At 43.0% G+C, this 9,252-nt stretch overlaps 1 long non-coding RNA gene across 1 annotated transcript in view; it reads left to right on the top strand.

Annotated features, from left to right (window-relative positions):
* LOC109288396 overlaps positions 1–1,793 on the top strand; it is a 2,226-nt gene extending 433 nt beyond the window's left edge. The window contains exon 2 of the long non-coding RNA XR_002095129.1: positions 902–1,793. This is a non-coding gene — a long non-coding RNA (uncharacterized LOC109288396). The remainder of the gene's footprint in view (positions 1–901) is intronic.
* The last annotated feature ends 7,459 nt before the right edge of the window (positions 1,794–9,252 follow it).

Genomic DNA, 9,252 nt, shown 5'->3' with positions numbered 1-9,252 from the left:
GGTTGTGTTTGGGAGGTAGCTGTTGGGAGACAAAACCCTCCTGAAGACACAGAAGTTCATATTTTTCATGTCAGCAGGCTGGACTATCCTGTAGGCTTCGGCTGTGTGCCTATGACCAAAAAGGTGCCGTGCATTTTTACAGCCGTTAGGTATCTCGCTGTAAAATCCCGCAGCAGTGGGGTTCTATCATTCTTACCTTAATGTAGCTTACTGATGTCAGTCCCAGCAGCAGGGATTGCATTAATCTTGCCTTCCCACTTCAGGGCAAACACTACTGGTGTCTTGTTTCCTCAAGAGTCTTGTAGTATGACAACTAACAGGAATTGACTGTCTTAATGAACCCCATTCTCCCCTGCCTCAGCTTTGGGTAGTGAAGCCATGGGCTTTAACTCAAGTGGCCAACTAGTCTGAACACTGGAAACAAAGCAATTTGCAGTAGAATGTTATTTAATATGAATGAAGAACCCGCCCTTTTTCTTGAATACAAATTGTAAGAAGTGTGGGGGATTTCGTTGGAAGAGACTTATTAGGTAAAGTGAGAAATCTCGGAGTATTGAGAAAACTATGGGGAGGACTGCTATTTTGCTGTCGATACACCTTCCCCTGCAAATCTTGGGAAAGATTTTGTAGGGGGAAGACAGTCCTTTACCATTGATTCTGTGTGGAGAAATTGTGTGGGTTGGGAATTGTAGCATAGAAATTCTCGTGGCAGGAAAGGGGTCTCTGCATGTCTGGGGTTTAGGTTACTGAGCGAGTTTGACCAGAAAACCTATTTTCTGCATTGATATTAGGGAGAAAAAAAATGTATGCTATTGGCTCTGGCACACAGTGGGAGCAAAAGGAAGGACTGTTCAGTACTGAGGTTCCCATCCTTCGTTCCTTCCTTCTCTTGTCCTTGTAGTGACAAGGCATTTCCAGGTCTCAGGCAGCAAACCTGGGACAAGGTCTTCATGCAGAATTCACAGATTCATTGGAATCTGACAGGGCTGCACCACGAGCACTTCTCCAGTGGGGTTCCTGTCAGAGCACGCATTGGCTGTTGGGGCCTACCCCTACACATGGGGTTGTCAGGGCTTGAGATCAGCACTGACTGCATTTCTGGGTCTAGGTCGGGCGCAGAAAAAAACTCGACAGAGTATTGATGTGCTGTAATTGTCTTTGAAACCCTTGCTGGTGGGGTGGATAAGAGATGCATCCTGTCATACAATCTCGAACTGTACCAGTGTACAATATGACACTCATTTTGACAGACTATCTTCCTTGTTTCCTGGGATTCCTAAGACTTATTAACAAATTGCTACCCAGCAAGCAAGACAGTGACATGTCAAAGAGCATAGTAGGATATCTCCTTCTGTTTGTGCCCTCTGATCTGAGCTCTGTATCTTTGGGCAGCTTATACTACATGTAGGTACCGTATCGTTCCAAGTTGTAAAATAGTTGTTGTGATACTTTTCTACCTTTGGTTGTTGTGGTGTTTGAATTGTTTCAAGAATACATCCTCTCATAAAAGGTTCCATAAAAATGGAAAGTGTTAATCACAGCTTTCTGGAGTGCCTCTTCTTACGAAGAGCTGCAGACACTACAAACAGTATTTGCGTTGGTTAAGGAGTGCCTCATCAACATCTTACAGACAAAAAGAAGTGTACAGTAAATACTAGTTTGTGAGGAATTTACAATTACAAACTGCGCATCTGTCTGATGTTTCTTTCCATTAGTGGTTATTGTTTTATTGGCAAACTTCTATTAAGAGAAATCTTCATCTCAAATTCTCAGACTAATGCATTTCATGGAAGCAAAAAATATTTTCAGTGTGTTGCAGAAATTGGAATGTTTCTCCAGAAGGACCTTTGACTTCAAAGGAAGAGGAAAAAATGTTGTTGTTTCTTTTTTTCTACATTTTATTCCACTTGGATTTACTCTTTTTTTATTCAAATTTGGACACTATTATAAAGGTAAAGGGAGAGTCATTTAAAAATATTTATTGGCTTATTAAATTGAACTGCTTTGCTGCTGTAGAGCCAAGCTTTATAGAATCTGCGCCGTAGAAGTGTAATATTTCTTTAACAGAAGACATAAAATCAGTTTTGCTCTAATTTTCAAGGATAATAGATGGTTAATTATAAAAATAATGGAAGTAATATAATCCCCTGCATATTCAAAACTTATAATCTTATTCTTGTAAAACATGAGACTGTCACCAGCCACATGAAACACATTAATTGGCTACTTCTTGTGTGATCAGCAGTGAAAAATATAGCAGACACTTTGAAGCTTACTTAAGATAACTGGCAGTCAGTTAATACAAATTAACTGGGCTGGACAACATGGTTTTATCCAGTGTTGTAAGATAAGATAATATTCAATTAAATTTAAAAATCAGGACATTAAACATGAAGAAAGGAAATACTTGGTCATACAACACATGACTAACAGTGCCGCTCATTGCCACAGGTAGCAATAAATATTTTAAAAGGCACAGATATTTATATAGATCTGAAAAATATCCAGGGTTTTCATAATTAATGACCATTTGGAAGGGATATTAAATCTTGTGTTTCAGGGCATAAAGCAATCTTGATTAGAGATCAGGATCAGGGGACATATTACTTGATGCGTGCAATGCTGAGGCTAGTAAAGCGACCAAAATGCTGGCTTGCATCCATAGATGCTCCTCAGGCAAATCTCGGGACGTCATTCTCCCCTTGTACTTGGCCTTAGAGAGGCCGCAGCTGGAATATTGCATCCAATTCTGGGCTCCACAATTCAAAAAGGATGTGGAGAAGCTTGAGAGAGTGCAGAGAAGAGCCACACACATGATCAGAGGTCAGGAAAACAGACCTTTCGACAACAGGCTGAGAGCCATGGGGCTCTTTAGCCTGGAAAAGTGCAGGCTCGGGGTGATCTGATGGCCACCTATAAGTTTATCAGGGGTGACCACCAGTATCTGGGGGAACGTTTGTTCACCAGAGCACCCCAAGGGATGGCGAGGTTGAACGGTTATAAACTACTGCAAGACCATTTCAGGTTGGACATAAGGAAGAATTTCTTTACTGTCCGAGCCCCCAAGGTCTGGAACAGCCTGCCATCGGAGGTTGTTCAAGCACCTACATTGAACGCCTTCAAGAGTAAATTGGATGCTTATCTTGCTGGGATCCTGTGACCCCAGCTGACTTCCTGCCCTTTGGGCAGGGGGCCTGACTCGATCTTCCAAAGTCCCTTCCAGCCCTAATGTCTATGAAATCTATGAAATCTACTACGGCTTTTGTGAGCTATCCTATAAAGCTGGTTCTGACCAAGAACAAGAAGTACCCCTGTGTGATCCCTGTTAGAAATGCCAGTGCTTTGCCTACACTTGTAATGCAGTGTTACTTCTGAGCAAAAATCTAATGTGGATGCAGTCAGAGGAACTAGATTATTTTTTAAACGAAGGCTAAGGTTGAATCTATAAGAGTTTAGCTCACGTAGCTGTGTTTGGTTAGGATGTGAATAAAATCATGTCATAGTTAACAATGCAGGGAAAGCCTTGTTGTAAACATGCAAACATGAGTTATAGCAGCAAAAGAACTTGCACCAATAAGGGTTTGCTAACAGCTGTACAAGTGAACTGTTTTTAGTGTAGACAAGACATTCTGTACAAACCAGAAAAGTCCATGCTGAAACAGGGAGACCCATGGGTTCCAAGGATGATAATTTTTTTCCTCTTGCCTGTGGATTTCTATTGACCCTGCCCTGGAACTATTCTATATAGTATTCAACGTGCACATCCATCTCGGTTTGTAGAAAAACGAGGCAAAAATGTAGTTAACAGAATTTATTGTTTGAAATACCATGCTCATATGATTTTGAGTGAACCCTTTTAAGTGGCCATTTTCAATACCGTAATTTAATAAAATATGGAGATAGAATAGACTGGATTCCTCACATTCTAATATCCTTCTATCTGCATGCTGCTTAAAATGGCTTGCCCTGTAATTGTGGGTATGGGGAGCAGACCGTTTATTAATGACAAATGTAACTACTGTAGGACTGCGTCAGGTGAGCAGCAGAGCTGTCATCGGTCCTGGCTCCACTTGCCCATAGCTCCATCGTCAGCTTTGTCACTTCCTCTTCCGTTGTTCCCAGTCCCTTGGGGTTTCAGGGAGTTGCAGTTCAAACTACAGTCAGCACGGTTCTATAGGACTGCTCCCCCTGTCGTCATGCACTCCATCAGCCATCATTTTTCTTATGTCCCCTTTCTATAAATTTTGATTATTAACAAAGGAAATATTTTTTTGTTAGTCTGTGAGGATGAGGTGAAATTGACATTTATCAGTATTTACCAATAAAAATTGAATCCTGCCATGCCTAATTATTAGAGGTTCACCAATATATCAGTCCATATCTTATCAGCACTGATAAAAGAAAAATTGATGTTATCAGCAGTCGGCTTTTTTTGGCCAGTGTAGCCACTAATGTCACTGATAAACGCCACGTGCATAGCCACAGCATGCTGTGCCCAGGAATATAGCTGGGCAGGTAGTAAGTCTGTGGGAAGGAAGGGGCTTGGAGTGGGGGCAGATCAAGGCCCCCACGGTGAGGGAGGGAATGGGGCTGGGGCAGGGGCAGATGCTGCCCAACGGGGGCGAGGCAGGGCATGGGACATAGCTGTGGATGGCTCGTGTGGGGGGTGGGGTGGCTTCTGCTGCTGTGCGCACCCCCAGGGAAGGCATGGGGGGCATGTGCCCCCTGGATATGTGCACAGGGCCAAGGTGGGCTGCCCTCTGGGCTTGGGGCCAGGGGCTGTGCTGGCCTTTTCTCAGCAGGGGGGCTGGGCCAGGGCTGCAGTCAGGATAGGTGGGGGCAGCACTGGGAGTGGGGGCTATGGGGAATCTTGGGGTGGCTGTAGTCAACCCTATAGCCTCCCTTGGCCTGCCCCTACCTCAGCCTCACTCCTTCCCTCACTGTGGGGGCCTCAATCTGTCCCCCTCATGCCCCTTCCCCCCTACAGACTGACCAGCCGGACACTGCTCTCCAAGCTGCCAGGCTGCATATCAGCTATCGGACTGGTATCATCCCATATGTCTGGTTAATAATCAGCCACTGATATTGGCCAAAAAAATCTTTATTGGTGCACTCCTACTAATTATAACTTACTTTCTTGTTCTGTTGATATGTTCTGATATGTGTTACGTGTTAATATAATAGTTTTTTCAGTAAGATCACATGTTGTACAACTGTAACTAAAGTAATTGCAGCTTAGTCATTTTCAATCCAGGATTTTTAATTACATACAGGTCTCATAATAACAGGATAGCTACCATAAAAGAAGACTTAAGTAGCCACAAGTGTTTAAAGCACCTTGCTGAAATTTAATAGTAGTATTAAACAGAGCATGCACAGTGTTGTTAATAATGAGAAATCTGTTTAGGCTTTTTTGCCTGATATAGACAGAACCTCACAGTGTTTGCATTTTTTTATTATTTCCTTCAACTTTTTGTTGATTTAAAGAGTATTATCTGTCTGTAGGAACTCTGGGAAGATTAAATTGTCTTTTCTGCCAAGAGAAGGAAATGGGATAAAAGTATCAACAGAAAACTCTACTTAACATCACTTGCCACTGTCTGTGGCTTTGCTGAGGAAATTTGTGCCTATGTAAGTTGCGCAAAATAAACAAACTGTCTTCCTGGTGGTTACTAACCAGTTAATCAGAAAACCAAAGCTGCTTACAATACCTGTAGGATTGAGCTTTTCAAAGCAGTCAAAGGGATTTTAAGACACATTCAAATGAAGAGATAACGTGGGTCATAGACTGATTTGAAAAATCTCCATCAAAATATTTGATTTGCCAAGGGCATATTCACATCAGTCCAGCGTAAAGAAACTTTTAAAATAAATGTTTTATATGAATAGCAGTCATCTAGGTAAGAAAATTATAAGAATAAACAGGAAATAAGAAACATGAAAGGCTGATGTTGAAGTGAAGATGTTAAAATCACTGATGGAGTTGACACTTTAAAAAAACAACAACAGAATTTTGGTGCAGCTGTGTCCCCTATTAATACATGGGGAGGAAATGAATAAAAAGAGGAGGGAACAAATATTAAACATATTTTTACAGATTTAAAACACAAAGGCAACAGCTTTTTGTTTAAAACATCTGCATTAAATATTTTTCATCCAGTTTTGTAATATCAGAATTGCATCAAAACAAGAAAATAAACTGATCAGTAATCTATTTTTATTGTCCAAGCTAAGCAAAGAACAAAAGGCAAACTATATAAAGGTGATGCACCTTTTTCACTTGTAATAATTTTAAGCTATACATAACCATGAGGTTTTTTCTTATATATTTTAACATATCTGACATTCAAGGAGTATCAGTTATTTTCACCTCTCCACAGAATGCATTAAATAAATAAACCTAGGGGGAAATGAACAACTCCCCAAACTCTTGCTTTTGAGAGAAGTTCTTTGTGTGTACCTTTTTCCTGATCCCAGAACCTGCATTAAAACAGCTCTTAGAAAGAGATCTCATTTTAAATAATTAAGTGATAGTGAATCCACCACCTTCCCTAGTAAGTTGTTTTGAATTAGCCTCAGAATTGAGAAATTGGATTTTATTTAAAGGTTGAATTTCTCTGACTGTAGGTTACAACCATTACCTTTGCCATCAAGACATAAAATATCTCCGCAATTAAATACTTTCCAAGTCACTTCTCAAAATTCATGAAGCTGAATGCATTGAGCTCCAGAAGATGATGCATGGGACTTACTTTCCAGCTCTTAGATTGCTTTTGTGTTCTTCCTTTGAACTCTTTCCAGTATTTTGGGCATTCTTGAAGTGTAGTTTCACTTGCTAAACTGGGGAAAAGCTGATATGCAGGTAAGTCATTCTTCATGGAAACAATAAAAACAATCATTATACTGGCTTAACCAGATGAAGACTTACCAATTTTCATTGTTCCTTTGGGTATGGAAAGAAATAACTTTTATTTGAGTGGTTCAATACCTTCTGCACTTGACACGGATAAAATGCTGCTACTTTGCTGTGCCCGCTTATTTTTGTCCAGGTTGCTATGATTTAAACTGCTTTCTTGGGAACAGCTAAACCCCACTCTAGCCAATGTTTTTTCCTGTAACAGCTCACTCTAACTTAACAAGAACTTGAAAATGAGGAAAGACGTAAATTCTGTATGTGAAAAAACAAGTAAGCTCAAATTCAAACTAAGCCTATAGGATGACTGGTTTAGCACAGAGTGGATTAGTGTCATCACAATGCATTTTGAAGAGTTCACAGTCAGTGTAGTCTTCCATGGTTGATAGCACACATGCTGTTGTTCAGTTCACTGTAACTTAGGAATACTCTTGGGTTCCTTGCAGACGCAATGGTCTTAGCAGCATTTACAAGGAAAGCTTTCTGTCATGTCCAGTTAGCCAGGACCATCCATGCCATACTAGTAGATGTTGATCTGATTATGGTTGGAAAGGAGATTGATGTCATATAACTTGACTTCAGAAAAGCCTTTGATCTGGTATCCCATGATCACCTCCTGGCAAAACTGGCTAACTGTGGCCTCAGGTCCACCACGATCCACTGGCTGGGGAATTGGCTCCATGGTCGGACCCAGAGGGTGGTGGTTGATGGAAGTCAATCGTCATGGTGTCCTGTGACCAGTGGGTCCCCCAAGGCTCTGTCCTTGGACCTATATTGTTCAACATCTTCTTTAATGATGTGGACACTGGAGTCAGAAGCGGACTGGCCAAGTTTGCCGATGATACCAAACTCTGAGGTGAAGCATCCACACCTGAGGACAGGAGGGTGATCCAGGCTGACCTTGACAGGCTCAAGAATTGGGCAGATGAGAACCTGATGGTGTTTAACACCAAAAAATGCAAGGTTCTCTACCTTGGGAGGAAAAACCTGCAGCATCCTTATAGGCTTGGCAATGCTATGCTGGTTAGCACTACGGATGTAAGGGACTTGGGGGGCACAATTGACCACAAGATGAACGTGATCCTGCAGTGCAATCCTGTGGCTAGTAAAGCGAGCAAAATGCTGGCTTGCATCCATAGATGCTTCTCCAGTAAATCTCGGGATGTCATTCTCCCCTTGTACTCAGCGTTGGTGAGGCCACAGCTGGAGTAATGCATCCAGTTTTGGGCTCCACAAATCAAAAAGGATGTGGAGAAGCTTGACAGAGTCCAGAGAACAGCCATGCACTTGATCAGAGGTCAGGAGAACAGACCTTACGACGACAGGCGGAGAGCCATGAGGCTCTTTAGGCTGGAAAAGTGCAGGCTCGGGGGTGATCTGCTGGCCACCTATCAGTTTATCAGGGGTGTTCATCAGGATCTGAGGGAACGATTGTTCACCAGAGCGCCCCCAAGGGATGACGAGGTCAAATGGTTATAAACTCCAGCAAGACCATTTCAGGCTGGACATAAGGAAGAATTTCTTCAATGTCCAAGCCCCCAAGGTATGGAATAGCCTGCCATCAGAGGTGGTTCACGCACCTACATTGAACGCCTTCAAGAGAAGTTTGGATGCTCATCTTGCTGGGATCCTATGACCCCAGCTGACTTCCTGCCCCTTGGGCAGGGGGCTGGACTTGATGATCTTCCGAGGTGCCTTCCAGCCCTAATGTCTATGAAATCTATGGTTATACATGCTGCAACCGTCGGGCTTCGATCATCCGGTCCTGTACTGCCCGGCTTTGGGTGTGTAGGACTGCTCATCACTCTGTCCCTGTGACGGTACTGCACGGACGTCCCACCCCAGGGTAGCCTCCATCCCAATCCCACCTGCCACGACTTTGCTTGTTCCTTCAGTGGTGGGGTCCGACTACTGGGGTTTATCCGGTGTCTGGAATCTCTAGACGGCAGTCTTCCGCGAGGCTCCAACCTCTCCTACACCTCGCCTGATACCCAGCCTCGACAAGTTGCTGATGTCTCTCGGCCCGACCCTCACCTATTGGTGTTATGGGCACTTTGGTAGAGATGTACGAGGTCTAACCCAACCCCTGATTGAGCCAACTCTAGGGCCCTATGCGACCGGCCTTCCAACCCCTCCAAAAGTGGGAAACAGAAAGAAACCAAAGGAAAAACACTGCCAGTAAATTCCTGACTACACACAAAATGGGCTAACCTAGCCCCTAGAATTTGTAGCTGGCCCGGTCCTGAGTACACATACGCCTGGTGGTTATCACACTCTCCTTTCCACACTGCAAACCCCCTGCCTGTCAGCTGGACCCCTGATGGTCCCTCTAGTTCCCC

Source organism: Gavialis gangeticus, unplaced genomic scaffold (genome assembly GCF_001723915.1).
Source record: "Gavialis gangeticus isolate Ggan-Ray unplaced genomic scaffold, GavGan_comp1, whole genome shotgun sequence".
In the NCBI taxonomy this organism is placed as follows: domain Eukaryota; kingdom Metazoa; phylum Chordata; order Crocodylia; family Gavialidae; genus Gavialis; species Gavialis gangeticus.
Note: the sequence above shows the minus strand (reverse complement) of the source record. Positions and strands in the feature narration are given on the sequence as shown.